This window comes from Hyperolius riggenbachi, chromosome 4 (genome assembly GCF_040937935.1).
Source record: "Hyperolius riggenbachi isolate aHypRig1 chromosome 4, aHypRig1.pri, whole genome shotgun sequence".
NCBI lineage: Eukaryota > Metazoa > Chordata > Amphibia > Anura > Hyperoliidae > Hyperolius > Hyperolius riggenbachi.
In genome coordinates this window covers 477,092,253-477,118,138 of record NC_090649.1, presented here as the reverse complement: position 1 = coordinate 477,118,138, position 25,886 = coordinate 477,092,253, and positions in this window count along the sequence as shown.

Below are 25,886 nucleotides of genomic sequence, written 5' to 3'. Positions count from 1 at the left end.
ACACTCTGCACAGTGTAACCATGTTACTGCGCAATGACGAGTAGGCGGCTCATTCGTCGCATGCGTCATGCGTCATAACGACACAAGTCGCATGCGTAGTGCGCAGGGGACCAGGGTGGGCGTACCTCCAGTCCCCGACTCCGCCCCCACCCATCCATTCAGGGAGACCCAGGCGGGCGCATCATCAGATACAGCTCCGCCCCCATCTCTCGCTATGGAAACCACTAACAAACGTCCATTCAGGGAGACAGAGGCAGGCGCGTCACCAGACGCAGCACTGCCCCCATCTCTCCCAATAAGCTCACCATGGAGATCACTGACGCTTCTATATGATCACAACTGTCCGCAGGACTAGTTGTATCAATTTAAATGGGTAAAGGGCTATTGTCCGCACATACCAACTATCCCCAGTTCTCAGGGCTATCATTTTGCACAGGGGGGAGGCGATAATCCCCCATCTAGTGCGCATAGAGCACTTTTGGTAGGGAAGGTTTAGAGCTGAATACATTCATAATTTAAATTTGATTACTTACCACCTGCAATCTCGGAGCACCTCACAACATGAAGCGCCACCCCTATACACAAAAGGGTCGAGAAGACTAACTATCGCAGGGAGATGGCCAGGACAAGTCTGAAAGACAAACGCACAGAATTCCCATATTACTCTATGAACAAAAACATGATGATACAGTGAAACATCAATAAAATCAAAGATTAAAAATAGATTAAAAATACAAGATCATCCTGAAAAAAAGGAGGTTAATATCCATACGGCAACACCAAGTCATACATTATCTTTCCCCCAAAAAACATGTCAGGGGGTTGTTCTTATTCAGACCCCCTGGTGCAACTGTCCCCATCTCAAAAATCCAGAAGGCCTCTCGCTGTAGAAGTTTTCTCTCCCAGTCTCCTCCCCGCTTGGGCTTATTCACTTGTTCAATGACTACCCCTCTTATTTGATGTGCTCTATGGTTGTTTTCCACACAGTGTATTGCTACCGGCTTAGTATAGTCTAATATCTCACCCTTTTCTTTAGCTGCCCATGCCACCCTGATATCACTACGGTGGTGTTGGAAACGTTTTTTGAAAGGATTTGTAGTCTGTCCTATATATGCTAGGCCACATGGGCACTTTAGCATATACACACAATGGTCCGTATTGCAATTGAAGTATCCATTCATTTTATATTTTTTGCCACTGTTGGGGTTCACAAATTCTGGGCCCACTATGATGGAATCGCAGACGTTACAATTGTGACATCTGTAACAACCTTTCTTGTTGGAGAATACGAATTCTTTTTTGTATTTAGATTGGGGGTCCGCCTGCACCAGAAGTTTCCTGAGATTAGCACTGGACCTGTAGGCAAACATCGGTCTTTCTTTTATTTCCGGAACCAGTGTCCGATCTGCTTGGAGAATGTCCAAGTTTTTAATGGTAGCTTTCTTAACCAAACCTGCATTTTCATTGTGTGTTTGTACAAAAGGTATTCCTTTCTTGGGGTTGGCGTTTTTTATACTCCTACCCTCCGCTATTTCAAGTGCCCTCTTCTTTGCTCTCTCTAACACCTCAATGGGGTATCCTCTTTCTAGAAACCTTGTTTCCATCTCAGCCATGTTTGTTCTACACATCTCACTGTCATTGCATATCCTCAGGACTCTGAGGAATTGGGATATGGGAAGACCCTCCCTTACCTTCCCTACCAAAAGTGCTCTATGCGCACTAGATGGGGGATTATCGCCTCCCCCCTGTGCAAAATGATAGCCCTGAGAACTGGGGATAGTTGGTATGTGCGGACAATAGCCCTTTACCCATTTAAATTGATACAACTAGTCCTGCGGACAGTTGTGATCATATAGAAGCGTCAGTGATCTCCATGGTGAGCTTATTGGGAGAGATGGGGGCAGTGCTGCGTCTGGTGACGCGCCTGCCTCTGTCTCCCTGAATGGACGTTTGTTAGTGGTTTCCATAGCGAGAGATGGGGGCGGAGCTGTATCTGATGATGCGCCCGCCTGGGTCTCCCTGAATGGATGGGTGGGGGCGGAGTCGGGGACTGGAGGTACGCCCACCCTGGTCCCCTGCGCACTACGCATGCGACTTGTGTCGTTATGACGCATGACGCATGCGACGAATGAGCCGCCTACTCGTCATTGCGCAGTAACATGGTTACACTGTGCAGAGTGTTCTAGTCCACGTAAGCCACGCCCATAGCGGCGAGCGCTGAGCTGAATCAGGACAATGACGAGCAGGTAACGGACGGAGGGGGAAGGTATTAGAAGTTTGAATGCATGCAATTAGGACAGTTATATGCCAGCAGCGATCTGGGTGCACCTGATAACGGTAGGTGCAGTAAGCAAACTACAGGAGAAACACCCTAAGTCATTAATTTGTCATGGACAGCCCATAGATGATCTGGGGTTGGTAAATAGAGGTTGTGTTGATCTATGTTAATAATCATGATGTCATTTGTGAGGTCACAGCTTTCGGGTGGGGTATTGGGTAGTAGGAGCATATATAAAGGATTTGTTATGGGTGTGCGATGTAACCATATGCCTTGAGAAAGGGGGACCCTGTGTGGCCCCCGAAACAATTGTTGGAACTTTTGTGGATACTAGCACAATAAAGGGTGTGCTTTAAATTGTGGTGTGCTGGTGAGATCTTTGAAGATAGACAGTCAGGACAGGGACTTTAGATAGTAGTGTGGAGAGGTCAGGGACTGAAATATAAATGTGGGTGTCATCATCAAAGAGGTGATATTGAAAACCTGGGCATGAGTGTAAATGGAGAAGAGGTGGGGCCCAAGGACGGAGCCTTGTGGTACTCCCATAAACAGTGGGCGGTATAGGAGAACCATTAGACTTAGTTTACATGGAGCCGTATCACCAACAGCCATGCAGGGAGTGGATAGTGCAGTGTCCTCTCTCTGATGATAGGTTGGAGCCCAGAGCAGGTATTTCCAGCACAGGCTTCTGTGGGAAACGCAACTGCTTCCCTGAATTATAGTGGGGGTCAGAAGTTTGCATTGTGAATGGATCCCATTAATAAATGTGATCCATTTGACTACAGCCGCTCGGATCCGGGAGATACCCGGATAGTTGCTATCCGGATATCTCCCAGTAAACCTGTGCGGGGTGGGGGGTCAATCTTACCTGTCTGACAGTCTTCTTCGTCTGTCCCTTGGTGCCTCCCACAATGCACTCCACGCGCGTCACGTGATTACAAACACTTCCTCCTTTAACCTGGAAGGAGGAAGTGTTTGTAATCACGTGACCGCCGCTTGGACCGCATCGTGGGAGGCGCCGAGGGATGGACCAAAAAAGACGTCAGACAGGTAAGATTGACCCCCTGCCCACCCCGCACAGGTAACTGGGAGATATCCGCATAGAACTATCCGGATGTCTCCCGGATCCGGATTTGAGCAGCTCTACGTTTGACTGTCAGATTTTGCTTTCTGCTAGAATTCAGCAAATTGGACAACAATTGTGAATTTGGCATTGCAGTGTAAGCATCGCCTTAGGCTTGGGCGGCACGGTGGTGTAGTGGTTAGCACTCTCGCGTTGCAGCGCTGGGTCCCCGGTTTGAATCCCAGCCAGGTCAACATCTGCAAGGAGTTTTACTGTATGTTCACCCCGTGTCTACGTGGGTTTCCTCCAGGCACTCCAGTTTCATCCCACACTCTAAAAACATACAGATAAGTTAATTAGCTTCCCCAAAAACCTTGGCCCTACATGATACATAGACATACGACCATAGCAGAGATTAGATTGTAAACCCCTCTGAGGGACAGTTGTGTAACAAAACAATATACCCTGTGCATCGCTGTGGAAGATATTGGCGCTACATAAATACCAAATAATGATGATGAGTATCTGTTCATTTTATCTCCGACGTACGCCCTTACCAAACCTCCCTATCAACAGTTGTCAAAGACGTGACTTTTCTGCGTAATATCCGTGCGTTTATGTAAGCCAAACCTTGCCGTGGAAGGGAATATTCCCAGGGAAATAAACCCGAATATATATTTTAAGCTCCCAAATATTCATTTGATTTAGAATGGGAAAAAGAAAAAAAAAAAAAACACTGGGACATCTTGAGGCTTTTTCAATTTTTTCCTCTATCTGGCCGGAAAAAAAAAAACGGAAACGATATTTTACAATAATAACAACAGGGACTTGTATCAGCTCTATAAAAGATGCATGAAGTAATTGGTGCTTAATTTGTACACAAACTGTCAAGGCAGTTTTCCTCACGGCCTGTATCTTCTGAATTCATTAGTCTTTAATTAAGGCCAGTTGGGACCAGCAGTTAGAAGGTTAAAGAGGTTCTGACAGCCCTAATCATTGCTCAGGAAGCTGAAAATGTATGCAAAGTCTCAGCAGATGGGGTGAGAGCGGCTTCTGCCAAGTGATAACTGCTATTTCTTTGCACCTCCAAAGCTGTCATCCTAATAGGCACATTTTAAATTTATTAATGCTCTAGTTACAATGCCTACCCAGTCTCTAATGGTATGTCATTCAGAGTATATAAACTCAGCAATTAACACGCATTACCTGATAATGGTAAATAATTTATTGCCCGTTTGATTTTCGGGTCTCCTTCCAGTCGCCGCTGCGGCGTGGAGACAAACGGTAAGGAATTTATCCCATTCCCCCCCCCCCCCCCCCCCCCCGCCCCTCCATTTTTTTTTTGTTTTTTTGTTGAGGAATAATACATTACCAACTATGCCGTAGATTTTGACTGACGTTAATTATTTTCTGTTTTACCAACGAGGAGCTGAACTACAATTATCGAACATAACCAATCCACCCGCCGCTTCCCCCCTCCCCCCCCCCCCCCCCCCCACCGCAACAAGACCTCCTTGTGAAGCCTTCAACTAAAATTACAAAAGGGCTTTTGTTTATTTTCATATGTTCGGCTATCTGTCATTTTTTTCTTTTTTCTTTTTTAGGATTGAGAAATTAATTTACGCAGTCAGTTTTTTTAGGTTAAATTTAGAAGTAATTGTTTATTTAACCATGTTGTCAGTTCTATAGATACCACGTATAAAAAATGGATGTCAGGAAAGAAAGAAGCAGACTCCTGTTACATTAGAAGGTACATGAATCAGACTCTCGCTTAAAGTAGCGTCCTCTGTGGGAGATGTGACGGGAAACCGCTGACATTTTTGCGCAGTATGCTATTGGAGCAAATATCACAGCCGAAAAAGGGCGTACATTCGGTTTCGCCACCCGGCACTTTGGCGCATGGTGAGTTGCTGTTGAAATTCCGGGCGGCATTCGTTACTATTCCCCCTGCGAGTCATAGCAACTCACAGGGAGAAGAAATTTGGGATCCGGCAACCGCCGACACCCAAATTACACTGCTGCGCGGCCATAGACATAACAACATTATGGCTATGGTGGCGCCCAGGCCGGACGCAGGGCCGAAAAAAGCCCAAATCACCTGCCTCGGGAAAAAGAAAAGGATGCTGATTACTAAAATATAACTACATTTCAATGCTTTGTTTGTTAACTATTTTTTTTAATCACAGTAAATGTAATATTCTTTTTTTTTTTTTGTTTGGATTTGTCAAAACCCTCCTACAGTCAGCAAGAGTTCCTGCCTAGGCAAAATATTCTGCCTCCCAGAAGCATTGTGGGAGCGTGATGTCATCTGCATTAAGGAGACTGTGTAGGCAAAGGCGTATCTATGGAGAACAGTGCCTATGGCTAAGACTGAAATCCGCCCCGGGGTATAGAAGGAAGGGGGCAGGGGTCACTATCCCAAAAAGTTAAAACATAGGCCTCAATTCACTAAGATCATGCTGGAGATAATAAGGCAAGAGAAAACTTACCTCCACATAAGAGAGAGTTATCTTATCTCTTAATTCCTTAAGTTACCTCCTCTGTATTTAAGTTACCTCCTCTGTAGTTATTTTACCTCCTCGGTAGTTAATTTACCTCCTCTGTAGTTATTTTCACATGCAGTTAATAAACAGCCTGTCTTTAACTCTGGAGTTATTTTAAGCATTGAAGAGTTAACTTAAAGACAGAAGAGTTAACTTTAGGTTTGCCTGAGGTAAAATGTTTCCTGAATACTACATGCCTTATCACCATGGTAACAACTCTAGAAGAGTTATTAAAGACAGGAGATAAGCTTAGTGAATTGAGGCCATAGTCTCACATAAATTGCTTGTGTCCAAGTTGACGTAAAGCATGACATGTAAGAATTGGAGTATGGTGATAGGTCATCCAAATAACCATTGGGAAGCTTGTCCCCCCGTAAATGTAACAAGGCGAAAGATTCCCCCCTGATAAAAACTAGAATGTAGATGAAGAAGGTCAGGAATGCTATGGAGCAGCGCCCCTAGTATATGGCGCCCATGGCACATGCCATTCCTGCACCCCTGTAGATACGCCTCCATAGTAAGCTTAGCATAAGCACGTGAATGAGACATAGAGGCATACACACAAAACTACGGTAAACATGAGCAATGCTTGTGGTTCACAGTTTGTTCTACCTTGTCAATGTAAATAACAGTGAAAGGGAGAACAGGGCAGCTACTGCAATTTTGTGCATATGCCTCCTGTCCCCAGGAGAAAAATGCTAGTATTTGATGACAGGATGCAGTAGGGGGGGTGGCAATATATTGGGAACTAAGGAGAGGAAAAGTACCCAGAAGGGGGCAGTGTAGCATGTAAACCGGAAAAGGCTGTACAAATTGTTCCCACAATTTGTAGCATCCGTTTGCTTTGCAGACAGCCTCCGGCACCCAAATTTCTCCCTAAAGCTGTAATTTGTTTTAAAACTTCCATGGCCCCTGATACTTGGGGGGGGGAAGGGTTCAGTAAAGGTTAGATAACGGCAGTGGGTATAGCTACAAATCATGGGGTCCCATAGCAAAGTACTGATGGGCCCCCCTGAGACAGCCACATGTGAGCAACGACAACCTCCCTCTCCCCTCCCCCATGGATGTTAGTGTACATGAACTTACTGTGTATCTATGAAACGGCCACCAGGAGATTTGGGCGCAGGATACAGCTGATATACTGCTCCCCCTGCTCCTGCACAAGTCCCGGCAGCGGTAATTACTATTCCCCCTCCAGGCCGCCATGGATAGTGGGGGAAAGATGTAATTCAGATTCCAGCTATTGCTGGAGGCCGAATTACAGTGCCTTTGTAGTAATTTGTGCTCCTTCTTTTGACGGCATCCAAATTACTCACTGAGCACCACTAAGGCCGGAATTCCTATTGTGGCCTATGGTGGCGCCCAGATCTCCAACACTGTCTTTACAGGGCTTGTGACTTGCCAGGGACGGATCTAGACCAAGTTGCCCCAAGTTGCGCCTGGGGCAAGGTCAGGTTTCGGCGCCTAAACTGCCATTCCCCATCCAGATTTTTCCGCCTTTTTAAGAATTCAACAAACTGCGCCTGGGGCAAGAGACCGGAAACAGTAAATTCGGGCGCCTGAGGCTAGTGGACAAATCGGGCGCCGCCATTCACTCCTATAATAAATATCGTTTAATGGGCGCCCGATAGGAAAAAAGGGCGCCGGAGAAAACTAACGTTTTAAAAGCGGCGCCCGGAGACTTAATGTTTTATTACTGTTTCTCATGATTACACATTATTTAATGATTTATACATTTTTAAATATTATTTTTAAACGAAAAACAGTACAATATTTTTTCCCAAACATTATTTTTAAACGAAAAAAACAGTACTTTTTTTTTTTTTACATTATTTTTAAACGAAAAAACCAACAGGGGGGTCTTAGGTTTAGGCACCAACAGGGGGGTCTTAGGTTTAGGCACCAACAGGGGGTTTTAGGTTTAGGCACCAACAGGGGGGTCTTAGGTTTAGGCACCAACAGGGGGGTCTTAGGTTTAGGCACTAACAGGGGGGTCTTAGGTTTAGGCACCAACAGGGGGGTCTTAGGTTTAGGCACTAACAGGAGGGTCTTAGGTTTAGGCACTAACAGGGGGGTCTAGGGGTTAGGGGTAGGTACAGGGAGGGTTACTTAGTAATTTTTTTTTTAAACGTTATTATACGTTTCACTATTTAAACGAAAGATTAACGTTTTTACAATTGCCGATTTAATGCACATTATTTAATGATTTATAACTTTAAAAAACATTAATTTTAAACGAAATACAGTACAATACAATTTTAAACGTTATCCATGATTATCGTTAAAAACCCGGCGCCCTTTTTTCCCAGCGCCCCTTTTTAACGTACGCCAAGAGACCTGCTTGCCCCCCCCCCCCCCCCAGATCCGTCCCTGTTACTTGCTACAATAAATACAACATATGAACACAAAGGTGTGTATTTACCCACTCTACCCACCTCCCATGGCTCTGCTAGGGGGTCCACGGTCTTGCTGCTGGCCCCCATAGCAGCTGCTATAACTATTTTAGTGCCCATTGGATTTATATATGTTTCCTACACACAAGTAAATAGCTCTGGATAATTTGTATCAATAAAACCTTTTTTTTAAAGTAATTTGTTTAATTGGATTTCCATGATCATGTTGGATACTTGAATGGTGAAAAAGTCATGTTCTTGATAATTGTTAATTCAGAAATATAGAAGATTCAAGACAATTCTCAAAGTTCCAGGCATCACTGTACATTCTTCGTCACAAACAGTTAAAGTGAATGTGTCAGTGAATAAGCTCGAGATGAGCAGAAATTACGCCTATGCGTAATTATGCATCGTAATCCGCATTGACACATCGTAATCGTAATGCAAATTTTCAGGGAAAAAGCGTAATTAATTTCGTATGCCATTGTATGCATTCGTAATTACGCATACATTTACATGTAAATTATGCGTAATTATGTGCTGACTTTGGGGGTGGAGAGTAGTGTTGGGCGAACATCTAGATGTTCGGGTTCGGGCCGAACAGGCCGAACATGTCCGCGATGTTCGGGTGTTCGACCCGAACTCCGAACATAATGGAAGTCAATGGGGACCCGAACTTTTGTGCTTTGTAAAGCCTCCTTACATGCTACATACCCCAAATTTACAGGGTATGTGCACCTTGGGAGTGGGTACAAGAGGAAAAAAAAATTTAGCAAAAAGAGCTTATAGTTTTTGAGAAAATCGATTTTAAAGTTTCAAAGGGAAAACTGTCTTTTAAATGCGGGAAATGTCTGTTTTCTTTGCACAGGTAACATGCTTTTTGTCGGCATGCAGTCATAAATGTAATACATATAAGAGGTTCCAGGAAAAGGGACCGGTAATGCTAACCCAGCAGCAGCACACGTGATGGAACAGGAGGAGGGTGGCGCAGGAGGAGAAGGCCACGCTTTGAGACACAACAACCCAGGCCTTGCATGAGGACAAGAAGCGTGCGGATAGCATGCTTTGTACCACCATGCAGTCATAAATGTAATAAAGATAAGTGGTTCAATAAACAGGGACCACGCGGCAACGCTAACCCAGCAGCAGCACACGTGATGGAACAGGAGGAGGCGCAGGAGGAGAAGGCCACGCTTTGTGAGACACAACAACCCAGGCCTTGCATGAGGACAAAAAGCGTGCGGAGAGCATGCTTTGTACCGCCATGTAGTCATAAATGTAATAAAGATAAGAGGTTCAATAAACAGGGACCACGCGGCAACGCTAACCCAGCAGCAGCAGCAGCAGCAGCACACGTGATGGAACAGGAGGAGGCGCAGGAGGAGAAGGCCACGCTTTGTGAGACACAACAACCCAGGCCTTGCATGAGGACAAAAAGCGTGCGGATAGCATGCTTTGTACCGCCATGTAGTCATAAATGTAATAAAGATAAGAGGTTCCATAAACAGGGACCGGCAACGGTAACCCAGCAGCAGCAGCAGCAGCAGCAGCACACGTGATGGAACAGGAGGAGGCGCAGGAGGAGAAGGCCACGCTTTGTGAGACACAACAACCCAGGCCTTGCATGAGGACAAAAAGCGTGCGGATAGCATGCTTTGTACCGCCATGTAGTCATAAATGTAATAAAGATAAGAGGTTCAATAAACAGGGACCACGCGGCAACGCTAACCCAGCAGCAGCAGCAGCACACGTGATGGAACAGGAGGAGGCGCAGGAGGAGAAGGCCACGCTTTGTGAGACACAACAACCCAGGCCTTGCATGAGGACAAAAAGCGTGCGGATAGCATGCTTTGTACCGCCATGTAGTCATAAATGTAATAAAGATAAGAGGTTCCATAAACAGGGACCACGCGGCAACGGTAACCCAGCAGCAGCAGCAGCAGCAGCAGCACACGTGATGGAACAGGAGGAGGCGCAGGAGGAGAAGGCCACGCTTTGTGAGACACAACAACCCAGGCCTTGCATGAGGACAAAAAGCGTGCGGATATAGCAGCAATGCTTTTTGCCGCCATGCAGTCATAAATGTAATACAGATGAGAGGTTCAATAAACAGGGACCGGAAACGCTAAACCATCCCAGATGTTCATCGGTCATGTTACTTGGTTGGGGTCCAGGAGTGTTGCGTAGTCGTTTCCAATCCAGGATTGATTCATTTTAATTTGAGTCAGACGGTCTGCATTTTCTGTGGAGAGGCGGATACGCCGATCTGTGATGATGCCTCCGGCAGCACTGAAACAGCGTTCCGACATAACGCTGGCTGCCGGGCAAGCCAGCACCTCTATTGCGTACATTGCCAGTTCGTGCCAGGTGTCTAGCTTCATGCCCGGTTTCAGGTCCAGCGGTGCCAGCCACAAATCCGTCTGTTCCTTTATTCCCCTCCAAATTTCCTCCCCTGTGTGCTGCTTATCCCCAAGGCAGATCAGCTTCAGCAACGCTTGCTGACGCATGCCAACAGCTGTGCTGCACTGCTTCCACGATCCTACTGCTGCTGGTGCTGGGTTAGCATTTCCGGATGAGGTACAGCTTTGAGATGCGTTGGAGGAGAAGGAGTCAGAGAGGTAGGTGCTGCTGTTGTTATCCAGCTGTTTGCGGCGTGGGCAACACCCGCGCCGTAGCAGGTGAGGAATCGCTGCCAGGCTCCACAAGGTTCACCCAGTGCGCGGTAAGGGAGATGTATCGACCCTGGCCGAACGCACTCGTCCAGGTGTCAGTGGTGAGGTGAACCTTGCAGGCAACGGCATTCTTCAAGCTTCGGGTTATTTAGCTGACCACGTGCTCATGCAACTCAGGCACTGCAGAGCGCGCAAAGTGGTAGCGGCTGGGAACAACGTAACGTGGGATGGCCACTGACATCATGCCCTTGAAGCTGTTTGTCTCCACCACTCGATATGGCAGCATTTCGCAGGCCAGAAGCTTGGCTATGCTGGCTGGCTGTTACTGCCACGGCCCGGGGGTCATTTGCTGGCAATTTCCTCTTGTGCTCAAACATCTCAGAGACAGACAACTCAACCGTAGCGCTGCACACCGAAGGGCTGTTGGTTGTTGTGTTTGATGAACACTGGGAGACCTCAAGAGCACTAGTCCGGAAAGTGACAGTGTCAGCATCGTCTGATGTTTGTGAATGTTGTGAACCACGCAATGGCTGGGCTACTGCTGCTGCTGAGGCGGGTCTGGTGGTGAGTCTGGTGAACCCAAGGGAGGCAGTGTTGCTGGTGGTACCCTGTCCTGCCGCGTTTGCCCACAGAGTGGGATGTTTGGATAGAATGTGGCGGCTCATGCTGGTGGTGGAGAGGTTGTTAATACTTTTCCCCCTGCTCAGGCGGGTCTTGCACACCTTGCAAATCGCCATGGTAACATCCTCAGTGCAGTCTTCAAAGAAAGCCCAGACTTTAACTGGCTGAGGACTCGGACCTCGTGCGTGATGTGCTGGTGCTGCTTAACCCACTGCTGGACGCTTGAGAGGTCATCCAAGTAATTATCTGGTCCTGTTCTTTTGGATCTGTGAGGGTTGTTGTCCTGGACAACATGGGCAGTATTGAGTGGGTTTTCTTGGGTGCTCCCCTGTGGCCTGTACGTGAACCGTCAGGGGAAACACCTCTTCCCTTGCCCCTCCCTCTTTCACCGGATTTCTTCCTCATTTCACTTATCCTTAAAGTACACGCTGACTGGCAGCAGTACAGTGGCAGTACAGAAATGCTATACAGTGGTGGGTGAGCGGTGTACCACTATTGTCAGCAGTGACACAGAGCACAATGCTATACAGTGGCGGGTGAGCGGTGTACTACTGTTCCCAGCAGACACAGAGTGGAAGTAAACACAATGCTATATAGTGTGGCTGAGCCGTGTACACAGAGTGGCATTAAACACAATGCTATATAGTCTGCTATATAGTCACCCCGAACAGGGTGATGTTCTGCAGAACCCGAACAGTGGCAAACACTGTTCGCCCAACACTACTGGGAGGGAACGCAGATTTTAGTACCTAAACACACGATACAACATGTTTTCCGGGGTCGGACTCTGAGGCACATACAGATGGTCCCGATCATCATCCTCATCATACAACTCTTCTCCTGAGTCTGACCCACCCACCACCTCTGCCACCCCAACATCCCCAGACACAGACCCCTCATCGTCCTCAACATTAACTTGGGATGCTGGCCTGAGCCAGACCTCCTCCTCCACATCAGGCCCCATCATCTCCTCAATGGCAGCCCTCATTAATCGCTCTGGCGACGGACTGATGGACACAACGTTCTCCTCCGGGGAGGGCTGCTGCTGACCACTGGCTGCTGGGGTGGATGTTATAGCTTGCGTGGGGCGTTGGCTGTTGCTGTTGTTGGGAGTGCTGCTCACAGCGGAGGTCTCTGGGGAACTCATGTTGAGCTCATATAGTGGTTGACGGTGAGTGGAGTATTACTGATCCCAGCAATATACACACTGACTGGCAGAGTACGCAATGCTATATAGTGTGGCTGAGCGGTGTACACAGAGTGGCAGTAAACACAATGCTATATAGTCTGGCTGAGCGAGCGGTGTACTACTGTTCCCAGCAGAATCAGAGTGGCAGTAAACAATGGTATATAGTCTGGCTGAGCGGTGTACACAGAGTGTCAGTAAACAATGGTATATAGTCTGGCTGAGCGAGCGGTGTACTACTGTTCCCAGCAGAATCAGAGTGGCAGTAAACAATGGTATATAGTCTGGCTGAGCGGTGTACACAGAGTGTCAGTAAACAATGGTATATAGTCTGGCTGAGCGAGCGGTGTACTACTGTTCCCAGCAGAATCAGAGTGGCAGTAAACAATGGTATATAGTCTGGCTGAGCGGTGTACACAGAGTGTCAGTAAACAATGGTATATAGTCTGGCTGAGCGGTGTACACACAATGCTATATAGTCTGCTATATAGTGTCAGTAAACAATGGTATATAGTCTGGCTGAGCGAGCGGTGTACTACTGTTCCCAGCAGAATCAGAGTGGCAGTAAACAATGGTATATAGTCTGGCTGAGCGGTGTACACAGAGTGTCAGTAAACAATGGTATATAGTCTGGCTGAGCGAGCGGTGTACTACTGTTCCCAGCAGAATCAGAGTGGCAGTAAACAATGGTATATAGTCTGGCTGAGCGGTGTACACAGAGTGTCAGTAAACAATGGTATATAGTCTGGCTGAGCGAGCGGTGTACTACTGTTCCCAGCAGAATCAGAGTGGCAGTAAACAATGGTATATAGTCTGGCTGAGCGGTGTACACAGAGTGTCAGTAAACAATGGTATATAGTCTGGCTGAGCGAGCGGTGTACTACTGTTCCCAGCAGAATCAGAGTGGCAGTAAACAATGGTATATAGTCTGGCTGAGCGGTGTACACAGAGTGTCAGTAAACAATGGTATATAGTCTGGCTGAGCGAGCGGTGTACTACTGTTCCCAGCAGAATCAGAGTGGCAGTAAACAATGGTATATAGTCTGGCTGAGCGGTGTACACAGAGTGTCAGTAAACAATGGTATATAGTCTGGCTGAGCGGTGTACACACAATGCTATATAGTCTGCTATATAGTGTCAGTAAACAATGGTATATAGTCTGGCTGAGCGAGCGGTGTACTACTGTTCCCAGCAGAATCAGAGTGGCAGTAAACAATGGTATATAGTCTGGCTGAGCGGTGTACACAGAGTTTCAGTAAACAATGGTATATAGTCTGGCTGAGCGGTGTACACAGAGTGTCAGTAAACAATGGTATATAGTCTGGCTGAGCGGTGTACACAGAGTGGCAGTAAACACAATGCTATATAGTCTGGCTGAGCGAGCGGTGTACTACTGTTCCCAGCAGAATCAGAGTGGCAGTAAACAATGGTATATAGTCTGGCTGAGCGGTGTACACAGAGTGTCAGTAAACAATGGTATATAGTCTGGCTGAGCGGTGTACACAGAGTGTCAGTAAACAATGGTATATAGTCTGGCTGAGCGGTGTACACAGAGTGGCAGTAAACACAATGCTATATACTCTGGCTGAGCGAGCGGTGTACTACTGTTCCCAGCAGACACAGAACAGTGAACAGAATGCTATATAGTGTGGCTGAGCGAGCGGTGTACCACTATTCCCAGCAGACACAGAACAGTGAACAGAATGCTATATAGTGTGGCTGAGCGAGCGGTGTACCACTATTCCCAGCAGACACAGAACAGTGAACAGAATGCTATATAGTGTGGATGAGCGAGCGGTGTACCACTATTCCCAGCAGACACAGAACAGTAAACAGAATGCTATATAGTGTGGCTGAGCGAGCGGTGTACCACTATTCCCAGCAGACACAGAACAGTGAACAGAATGCTATATAGTGTGGCTGAGCGAGCGGTGTACCACTATTCCCAGCAGACACAGAACAGTGCACAGAATGCTATATAGTGTGGCTGAGCGAGCGGTGTACCACTATTCCCAGCAGACACAGAACAGTAAACAGAATGCTATATAGTGTGGCTGAGCGAGCGGTGTACCACTATTCCCAGCAGACACAGAACAGTAAACAGAATGCTATATAGTGTGGCTGAGCGAGCGGTGTACCACTATTCCAAGCAGACACAGAACAGTGAACAGAATGCTATATAGTGTGGCTGAGCGAGCGGTGTACCACTATTCCCAGCAGACACAGAGTGGCAGTAAACAGAATGCTATATAGTGTGGCTGAGCGAGGTACACAGAGTGGCAGTAAACAGAATGCTATATAGTGTGGCTGAGCAAGCGGTGTACTACTATTCCCAGCAGACACAGAGTGGCAGTAAACAGAATGCTATATAGTGTGGCTGAGCGAGGTACACAGAGTGGCAGTAAACAGAATGCTATATAGTGTGGCTGAGCAAGCGGTGTACTACTGTTCCCAGCAGTGACACAATGACAGGGGGGACCCTGGCTAGCGTGGCTGGAGCGCGAACTACCCTGCCTGCCTACCCAAAGCTAAACCCACAGACAAATGGCGGAGATATGACGTGGTTCGGGTATTTATTTACCCGAACCACGTGACCGTTCGGCCAATCAGAGCGCGTTCGGGTCCGAACCACGTGACCCGTTCGGCCAATCACAGCGCTAGCCGAACGTTCGGGGAACGTTCGGCCATGCGCTCTTAGTTCGGCCATATGGCCGAACGGTTTGGCCGAGCACCGTCAGGTGTTCGGCCGAACTCGAACATCACCCGAACAGGGTGATGTTCTGCAGAACCCGAACAGTGGCGAACACTGTTCGCCCAACACTAGTGGAGAGCAAAGCTATACAACCTATTGCTACATATGTTAAGGAGGCTAGTGGGTACAAGGCAAAAAAATATTTTTTCAAAAAGGCTTTGTAGTTTTTGACAAAATCTATTTTAAAAATACAAAGAAAAATGGTTTTTAGAATTAATTTTTTTGAGTTTAAAAACCATTTTTCTTTGCATTTTTAAAATCGATTTTCTCAAAAACTACAAAGCCTTTTTGAAAAAATATTTAACTTGAACCCACTATTCTTCTTAAAGAGAAACCGTGACCAAGAATTGAACTTTATCCCAATCAGTAGCTGATATTTTACATGAGAAATCTATTCCTTTTCACAAACGTATCATCAGGGGGCGCTGTACGGCTAATATTGTGGTGAAACCCCTCCCACAGGAAACTCTGAGGACCATGGTACTCCTGGCAGTTTCCTGTCTGTTAACCTTGTTGCATTGTGGGAAATAGTTGTGTACAGCTGTTTCCAACTGCTAAAAAAGCATGCAGCAGCTACATCACCTGCCAACAGTAAAAATGTCACCATGTAATAAATGTCAGAATGTAAATCAGAGATTTAAAAGATTTTACAATGGGCAAACACTGACTAAATCATTTATACATAATTAGTGTAAAAATGACGCACTTTTTTTATTACAATATTTTCACTGGAGTTCCTCCTTAACATATGTAGCAATAGTATGTATGGGGGGCTGTGCTATTCACCGCCATAGTTGGCACGTAATTACGTATAAATAATGCGTACATTCATGTGTAATTATGAATGCTTAAACAAAGTCAATTGTATTAACAATTCGTAATTACGTATAGGCGTAAATGCAAAAATGTACTCGTAATTTTGCGTAATCGTAATTAGCTGCTTACGGTCATCGCTGGAACCATATCTAAGGCGCAGGCACTTTGTTGTACATGAAAGTACCTATAATGTTCCTCAGATCAGTTTTTATGATGTTTGAGAACTTCTGAATTCCAGGCAGTACTCTTCCCAAAAGGGCTTCATTTTTTCAGTCTAGACCAGGCATGGGCAAACTTGGCCCTCCAGCTGTTAAGGAACTACAAGTCCCACAATGCATTGCAGGAGTCTGACAGCCACAGTCATGACTCATAAAGGCAAATGCATTGTGGGACTTGTAGTTCCGTAACAGCTGGAGGGCCGAGTTTGCCCATGCCTGGTCTAGACTATCAGGTAAGCTCCACCTCTTCAAGTGTTAACCTCAAGCATCCATTATGCATATGACAGTCATTGGATAGCTCTCAAAACAGTGGGCTCTCCTTCGTGCCCATCGCTCCGCCCGTTCTCCTCCATCCCCCTCTGGTACAGCCTACCAACCCCCCAAACCTGCTTCCTGGTTGGGGTGGTCAAGCTCTGCGCAGGCGCACTGCATAGTTGTGATGTCACAAGTTGTGATGTCAGAGCGTTCCCAGCTGCAGGAGGCCGAACAAGGACGCACGCCGCCGGGCAGCGCCTGCACAATTAGCAGCAACCACCCTGACCAGGAAGTAAGTTTGGGGGGTCGGCAGGCTGTACTGGAGTGGGACGAGGGGAGTGGTGGACATGAGGAGAGGCCACTAAACATGCCTGCTCTTCCATTTTGAATTTAATTTTTGCGCTAAGGTATACTTTAAAAAAAACCAACAAAATATTTAAAAACAGTTTAAGATGGTACAGCAAATGTCGCTTAACATCCAAGAAAAGCTTTCAAGAAAGTTGTAGTGCATCAGTTAAGACTACTCAGAAGGTGTTGGTGTGGGAATATTAATAAATGGTAACTGTTAAATAAGAATAATAAAATATATTTTTAACTGATGGCAGACAGCGCAGCTCTGGTGCCTTAAGAACCAGATCCTTTTTTTTCATGTTTTCCTTTGTAAGCACTGTGATTGGCTCACAGTGATCACAGGGTCAGGAGCCAATCACGTTACACAGCTGAGTTTAGTGTCAGTGTCAGCGCAATCGTGTCCTGTGGGACAAAGCCGATGTAGTCAAAATGACGCCTTATTAGGCTTAAGCAGCCACAAGCGTGATGTAGTTTTTACTACGGGTGGTCCCGAGGTAGTTAAAATCATGATCGTAGCAATCACCCCTGCGACCCCTGCCATTGCAGAGGGGCACTGGAGTTTTGAAGGCCCCTCCTCCTCCCTCTACCCAATTACAAGTGCAGCCAATTAGCAAGAAAACCTCCCCGTTCGCTCACAAAAAACGCCCTGCCACCTCCTCATGCCATGCAGAGTAGCGAGTACCAGGAGTGTCTATAATTTTTTTCCGCTTCTAGAAGCTGCTTCACAGCAGAACATTCTCTACTGCCATTCGCCGGCTCCCAATCACGTGACCCTCATGGGGTTCGGGGACCAAAGGGGCCCAATGCTATCATTTTTGCAGGAGGGCCCTATTAAGTCTAGTTATGCCCCTGGTTAAACTGTGTGTTTATTTACTTTTAACCCTGGGAGGGGGGCTGCGATCTGGGGGTCCTCTTGATATTAAAGAGGGCTTCCAGATACCATCATAAGTCACCACCTGGGTCTTAACTCCACCTCTGTCAAAGGCAGGGATGAGCAGATACTACGCCGGTGCGAATTTACGCATCGTAGTTTGCATCTACGCAGTGTAGTTTGTAGCTGAAGTTTCAAAACTACGCTTACGAATTTACACGTAGCGAAGTACCGCTGCGCGTAGCTTACGCCCACTATGCGTAATTAACATGTGTATTGCATAGTGAAGCGATTGTATGCTTACAAATTTACGCGTTGGAAAGGGGAATGTACGCATAGAAAAGTTCCAGGTATAAGCAGGAAGAGGAATTAATGCGTAAAATGTTCTACATACATTATGCTTCGCACTACACGTATTGCGTATTTTAACGCGTATTCTACGAAATGCATACGAAGCGAATATTTGATTTCGAAGCCATACTTTGGTGAAGCATAATTGCGTAAAAACTACACATAGTTCCAGCGTAGCGAAGTTGGCTGACTACGATCATCCCTGGTCAAAGGAGCCTGTGATGACCAACTGGTCCATAACTTGCTTCCCCCTTCCATGATCTCATGGATTGTGTGAGTTGGTATTGCTCAGAGCAAGGATTTGGCCAAAGGATTTCTCAGAGTAAACCAATTTGGTAATGACAGCATGTTTGTGTGTTTTGCCATTAAGTAGGAAATTTAGCACCCTAGACTTCAATGCATTTGGCTACAAAAGCTGAATGTTGAACTGTAATTTGGAATTTCATTCAAAAGTCTCAAACAATATCTTAAATAGGGTTTCACCCTGCCCCAGTTCTCTCCTAGACCTTGCTGGGGGTGGGGCCCAAGTCCAGCTGAGCCATCCATCACATCCTCCCCCGTGTATTGCCACGTAATGTCCAATCTTGTGTCAGAGGGAGGGGATATGATGGCAAACAGAAGACCGACAGTACTCGCAGCGATAGGCAGCAAGTAAGCAGCTCTGGATGAAAGTGCCGGTGCGCATTGTTTAAAAAAAAATGAAAATCTTGTGCTTGATGGGCTAATCTGCCCTGTCCTAGCTTTATTCCATCTATGCAGGCACTGGGTGAGCTGAGCTCCCGGGATCCCCTTCAATAGAGGGGGCTACAGGGGCGATTGTTATGCCCTTGCTGGAAGGGAGGGGTTCCAGCTTCCGTGTAAAAAACAAACTTCTTGTTTTTCAAATGGAACGAGGTGTGAATTGATCATTTTAATCATATGTTTACAACAAAATGTTAATACTTGAGTAATTAATACTAAGGTATATTAGGGGTTGGTTAGTAGAGCTACCTTTGGGGTATCTTTAGTTGTAGTATTTAAACACACTTCAGGTTCTCTTTAAATATATTATTATTCCCGCTTCCTCAAACTCAAGATGAGTAAAACAGAAATTGTGATTTTTTTTCCACCATCGCTATCAACGCCCCCACCAATTGCATCCAAAATTGTAGACAACAACCCAATAACCTCGACTTTTAAGGCCCGCTGCTTGGGCGTTATACTAGACTCAGAGCTCTCCTTTAAACCTCACATTGCCTCATTAACTACTGCATGCTATTTCCAGCTCAAAAATATATTCCATATTCCCTTCCTTACACAAGAGGCCACCAAAATGCTTGTACACGCCTTAATCATCTCCCGCCTAGACTACTGTAACACCCTGTTCTGTGGTCTACCAAAGAACAGGCTGGCACATCTCCAATCCCTTCTAAACTCAGCTGCCCTCTTCATTCACCTATCCACCTGCTCCTTTGATGCAGCCCCACTGTGCTGTTCCCTCCACTGGCTGCCTATTAACAAGAGGATCCAGTTCAAACTCCTGACTGTAACAAACAAAGCCCTTCACGAGTTGTCCCCTCCATACATCTCACTAATCTCAAGATATTGTCCCTCCCGCACCCTTCGCTCCTCCCAAGAAATTCTCCTGGCCTCTAAGCTGATCACCACCTCTCATGCTCGCATCCAGGACTTTACACGAGCATCACCCCTTATCTGGAACTCTCTTCCACAGCCTGTAAGTCATGCTCCAAACCTGGACATCTTCAAACGCACTCTTTAAACACACCTGTACAGACAAGCTTATAACATTTTATAGCCCCTATTTACATATCTGTTCACAATGTAATCAGCGGCAAAGGCTCACTGCCTCATCCATCCTCCCTCCCCCTCCCTCCTTACCTAGTGTGTCCTCCCACTACCCTTTAGATTGTAAGCTCGCAAGCAGGGGCGTAACTAGGCCCCACCGGGCCCCCCTGCAGAATTTCAGAGCGGGCCCGGGGCCCGCTCGTGGCCATTTTGTGGGGGCTGGAGGGGTGGCAGCATGAGGGGAAAGCCTTGGCCACAGTCGGCGGGGAGAGGGGAAGTTCCCCCCTCTCCCTCACCTTGGGGCTCTCTCCTCTGCGCTCCCCTCCATCTAGTTACAGTGTGCGGGCAGCGGCGGGCAGATACATACCTTCTTCCATGCGTTCCATCGCAGACTTCTCGCTCTAGCGGCTGACGTCACTTCCGGAAATGACGTCAGGCGCTAGAGCAAGGAGTATGCAGTGGAACGCACGGAAGAAGGTATGTATCTGCCCGCCGCTGCCCACACACTGTAACTAGCTGGAGGGGAGCGCAGAGGGGAGAGCCCCGAGGTGAGGGAGAGGGGGGAACTTCCCCTCTCCCCGCCGACTGTGACCAAGGCTTTCCCCTCATGCTGCCACCCCTTCAGCCCCCACAAAACGGCCCCCGAGCGGGCCCCGGGAGCAGGGGCTGCAGGGCCTATTGTTACGCCACTGCTCGCAAGGGCAGGGTCATCCTCCTAATGTTTGATGTTTCTGTTGCAATATTTGTGCTGCTTGAGACTCTGCTGTACATTTTTGGTTGTACCTATGTGCCCATTGTTGTCTTATTGTGCTTTGTAAAGTTGCTGTGGAATATGCCGGTGCTATATAAATAAAATAATAATAATTCTTATTATTATTGATTCATATAGCGCCAGCATATTAGCCTAGGTGGCCTTCAGAGCGAAGGAAACACAAAAACTACAAATTTCCCCTACTTGCGGAGCTGAGAGAAATGATCACATTGAATATTTTGTAGAGACAGCTGCAATTCATAGTCTCTCAATGAGCAGCTTTATTAGGACTGTAAAACTCATCATGAAGCCAAGCAGCATGACAGGAGCAGGAGAGCCTCATTGCGGCTACCATACTCCAGACGGTGCACGGCTCGGCCATATTGCCACTTCCTGCTGATGGTTCTCCATTAGGAGTTTACATTCATGAAATGAATGAGTTCTTTTTATCGTTGTTGGCCTGATTGTCCTTCCCTGACCTCCAGCTATTATTAAAGCGGAGCTCCCAGGCTCTACGTACGGTTTCTTCAGTGAAGAGGGACTTAGCCAGCCGTACGGTGCTCTTCTGGCATCTCGCCCAGTGCCCACCTCTTGTCAGCTTGAGTTGCTGCTTCTGGCCCCTTCGGTCCAGCATGTCAAACCCCCTCCCCCTTACCCCCATCCAGTTGTCTGCCTCATGCACATGAAAGTATCCCGCACAGCACGGTGGTGTAGTGGTTAGCCTTGCAACGCTGGGTCCCTGGTTCGAATCCCAGCCAGGTCACTATCTGCACAGAGTTTGTATGTTCTCCCCGTGTCTTTGTGGGTTCCCTCCATGTTCTCCAGTTTCCTCCCACATCCTAGAAACATACAGATATGTCAACAGGCTTCCCCTTAAATTGGCCCTAGACTACGAGACACGCAATACACGACTCAGTCCTATGACTATGGTAGGGATTAGATTGTGAACCCCTCTGAGGGACAATTAAGTGACAAGACAATATACTCTGTACAGAGCTGCGGAAGATGCTGTGATATATACATTCCAAATAATAATAATAATAATTTCTCAGCAGGCCATGGAATAGCCAGTGCTAAGGGTGGGCCATGTGCAGATCTATCTAGGAGGAGAAGAAAAATGCAGAAATATGCAGGTAAAAAAGGTGAATTTCTTATCAGTGAGGGTCACATTGTAGTCACTTCCTGTCTGAGTCAGGATGGAGTCAGCCACTTACATACCTCATGTTTAACTCTTTCAGACAGAGAAAGAAAAAAAAGGAACACTGCATAGTTATTTGTGTGCTTGGCACTGTATATACCCATGTCTATCTCATCATGTCACATGTCACCTCGGGTATCCTTTAACCTATTTTAGTTCCTGGACGTAGGAACTACGTCCAGGAACCATGCGCGATACCGTGAGCTCCCGCGGCCGATCGCACGCGTGCACGCGTGCTCCCGGCCCACGGTCCGTTAGCCAGGCAATCAGTGAATCGGGCTATGGTGCCTGATCACTGATTCCTCTCCCCCGCTGAAAAAGCGACAGCTTCTATCGGAAGCTGCGCCTTTTCTGGCTGTTACCTCCCCCATGCGTCTCTCTAAGTTACGCTTAGAGTGACGACATGTAAACAAACTCATGGTCGCCATCTTGTGACCAAAAAGTAATACTACAACTAAAAGTAAAAAATAAATAAAAATCAACACACATTTACATTATAAACCTATTGTTTACATCCCACCCTCCCAAAACTACCCAAATAAAATGTTTAGTATAAAAAAAAAAAAAAAAAAAAACATTACAATAAAAAAAAATGTAAATATTTACCTAAGGGTCTAAACTTTTTAAATATCAATGTCAAGATAAAATATTTCTATATTTTTTTTTTAAACTTGTAAATAGTGATAGTTGCAAAACGGAAAAAATGCACCTTTATTTCCAAATAAAATATTGTCGCCATACATTGTGATAGGGACATAATTTTAACGGTGTAATAACCGGGACATATGGGCAAATACAATACGTGAGTTTTAATTATGGAGGCATGTATTATTTTAAAACTATAATGGCTGAAAACTGAGAAATAATGAATTTTTTCCGTTTTTTTTTCTTATTCTTCCTGTTAAAATGCATTTACAGTAAAGTGGCTCTTAGCAAAATGTACCCCCCAAAGAAAGCCTAATTAGTGGCTGAAAAAACAAGATATAGATCAGTTTATTTTGATAAGTAGTGATAAAGTTATAGGCTAATGAATGGGAGGTGAACATTTCTCAAGTGAAAACGACGGAACGCAATTGGGTTAAGGTTGTTACGTGATAAGAGGGATGGCATTCACCAAACTGCTAAATAGCTCCCCTTTGTCACGGTACAGAGCAGAGTACAATGGGTACTGCCATCCCCTCACAGCTTCTATTTTTGACAAACAGCTAAAAATAGGGCCATTTTCAAAAATATTTTGATGGCTGAAAGAAATTCTTTTTGAAGGGTCTCTTGAGCATTATCACACCACACTCCCGACTATACAGCAGTATTGTAGCAGTGGAGATTAGTAATTTGAGGCCCGCTTGAAGCCTATAGACTGCGTAAGCACACTGCGAGTTGTTAATGGTGATGCATTGCCAATTCCGTCACAGAGCCGGGGGAAGCTGTTTGTATTGTAATTAAGCTCTTTACGGCATTAACAGAGATGTGTTTTAACTAGGCAGACATGTCGCTACTTGTAATTACCATTGCTGAAGGCAGTCATGGCAAACTCCTGTTGCTCTTTTTCCCTCGTTAATTGATTAGTGTTGTTTGCCATGCAAGATACATATTTATGTAAACCTAGTATTTATATACTGTATTATTTACTGTAAGGGAAATACACTGCATGAGCATCCTAGCTAAATACTTATAGGGTATGGTAAATACCAAATCTGGCTTTGTAAAACAGAAAAAAATGGCAAATATTTTTCTTTAACCGAACCTGAAGCTAAGCTATGCATTCATACTGAGTTCCACCCCTGAGCTGGCGACATCTTTACTGCTGGCAGGTTATCTCTACGGAAGTGGACACTGCTTGCAGGGCGGGATTGACCTCACAGGAGCCTATAGGCACAGATGTCCTGGTACCTTAGACTTCACCCTCTATGAACCTACAAACCCCCACCAAACCGCACCGCAAGGGTGCTGGCTGGCCCAGCGGTCACTTCTCCCTTATTCCCCTTGCCCGTCATAGGTAGCTGCAAGAAAGGTGCCCCTTAGTATACAGAAGCCAAAAGTACCCTTGATATTAAGTAGTTGGAGTTGCCCCCAAGTATTAAGTAGTTAGAGGAATCTCAGTATTAAAGGATACTCGAGGTGACATGTGACATGATGAGATAGACATGTGTATGTACAGTGCCTAGCACACAAATAACTATACTGTGTTCCTTTTTTTCTTTCTCTGCCTGAAAGAGTTAAATATCAGGTATGTGGCTGACTCAGTCCTGACTCAGACAGGAAGTGACTACATTGTGACCCTTGCTGATAAGAAATTCCAACTATAAAATACTTTCCTAGCAGAAAATGGCCTCTGAGAGCAAGAAAGAGGTAAAAAGGGGAATTTCTTATCAGTGAGAGTCATACTGTAGTCACTTCCTGTCTGAGTCATGACTGAGTCAGCCACTTATATACCTGATATCTAACTGTTTCAGGCAGAGAAACAAAAAAGGAGCACAGCATAGCTATTTGTGTGCTAGGCACTGTACATACACATGTCTATCTCATCATGTCCTATGTCACTTCGGGTATCCTTTAAGTAGCTAGAGGTGCCCCTCACTTAAGGGAGATCTCCTCAGTGGAATGTTGAGAGCCAGGTGAGTAATTACTCATTTCCACTCTCATCAGCACTCTGCATAGGGAAGGAGGGAGGGAGGTGCTCAGGGAGGGGAGTGAGCCACCTTTCCATCATCAGGCGCCTGTAGGCATGTGCCTACAGTGCCTTATGGTAAATCCAGCCCTGACTGCTTGCTTGGCAGTTGGAAACAGCTGTTAATTTCCACAATGCATTAAGACTCACAGACAGTAAACTGTCAGGACCATGGTCATGACATGTCACTGTGGGGGGAGTTTTACTACAATAGTAGCCACAGAGACCCTCCTGATGATCTATTTGAGAAAAGGTAAAGACTTCTCATGGGAAAGGAGGTTTCAGCTAAGTTCAATCTGAGGGTTCAGTTCCTCTTTGAAGGGCCCTTTTCCAGTAGCAATCGCAGAAACACAAGTAATTGGGATTTTTTATCATCATCAATTTTGTATTGTGATTTTGCATTTAACATTACAGCACAATCGTTTCAAAAATCGCTCCAAAAAGCAATTGCGATTTGCAGAAAATCGAATTGCTACAGTGGAATAATTTTTTCATGATACCTATGTTAAAGCAGCAACCCTAGCAATTAAAAAATTGCTATAGTTTTGAGATTTAAATGTAAACCAGAGATCAGACAATCTAAAAAAATCGATACTTTCCCAGGTCCTCTTCCAGCCCCATAAACACAAGTGAGTCCCACGCCGTCCTCCCACGATCTGCCGTTCAATCGCGATGAGCCCTGGTAACTTGCTTAGTCGGGTCTAGTCTGGGTGTTCTGGGACGTTTTTATGCTGCAGGAGGAAGCCCCGGGTAAGTATTGATTCCTTCTGATCTCTAGTACACTTTAAAGAGAATCTGTACTCTCAGATTCTTGCAATAAAAAGCTTATCATTCTATTCATTATGTTCTCCTGGGCCCCTCTGTGCTGTTTCTGCCACTCCCTGCTGCAATCCTTGTAATTGCCAGTTTTAGGCAGTGTTTACAAACAAAAGACATGGCATGTGATAGGCTGAGAGTAGCTCAGTCTGTGACTCACACAGAGCCTGCAGGGGGCGTGAAGAGGGTGTGTATAGCTTCTATCCTATCACAAGCAGAACAGCACGTTCCTGCCTGAGTGCCTGAGCCCGACAAAGCCGTCAGAGGAAAGAAGATTAGATTATATAACAGAGATAAT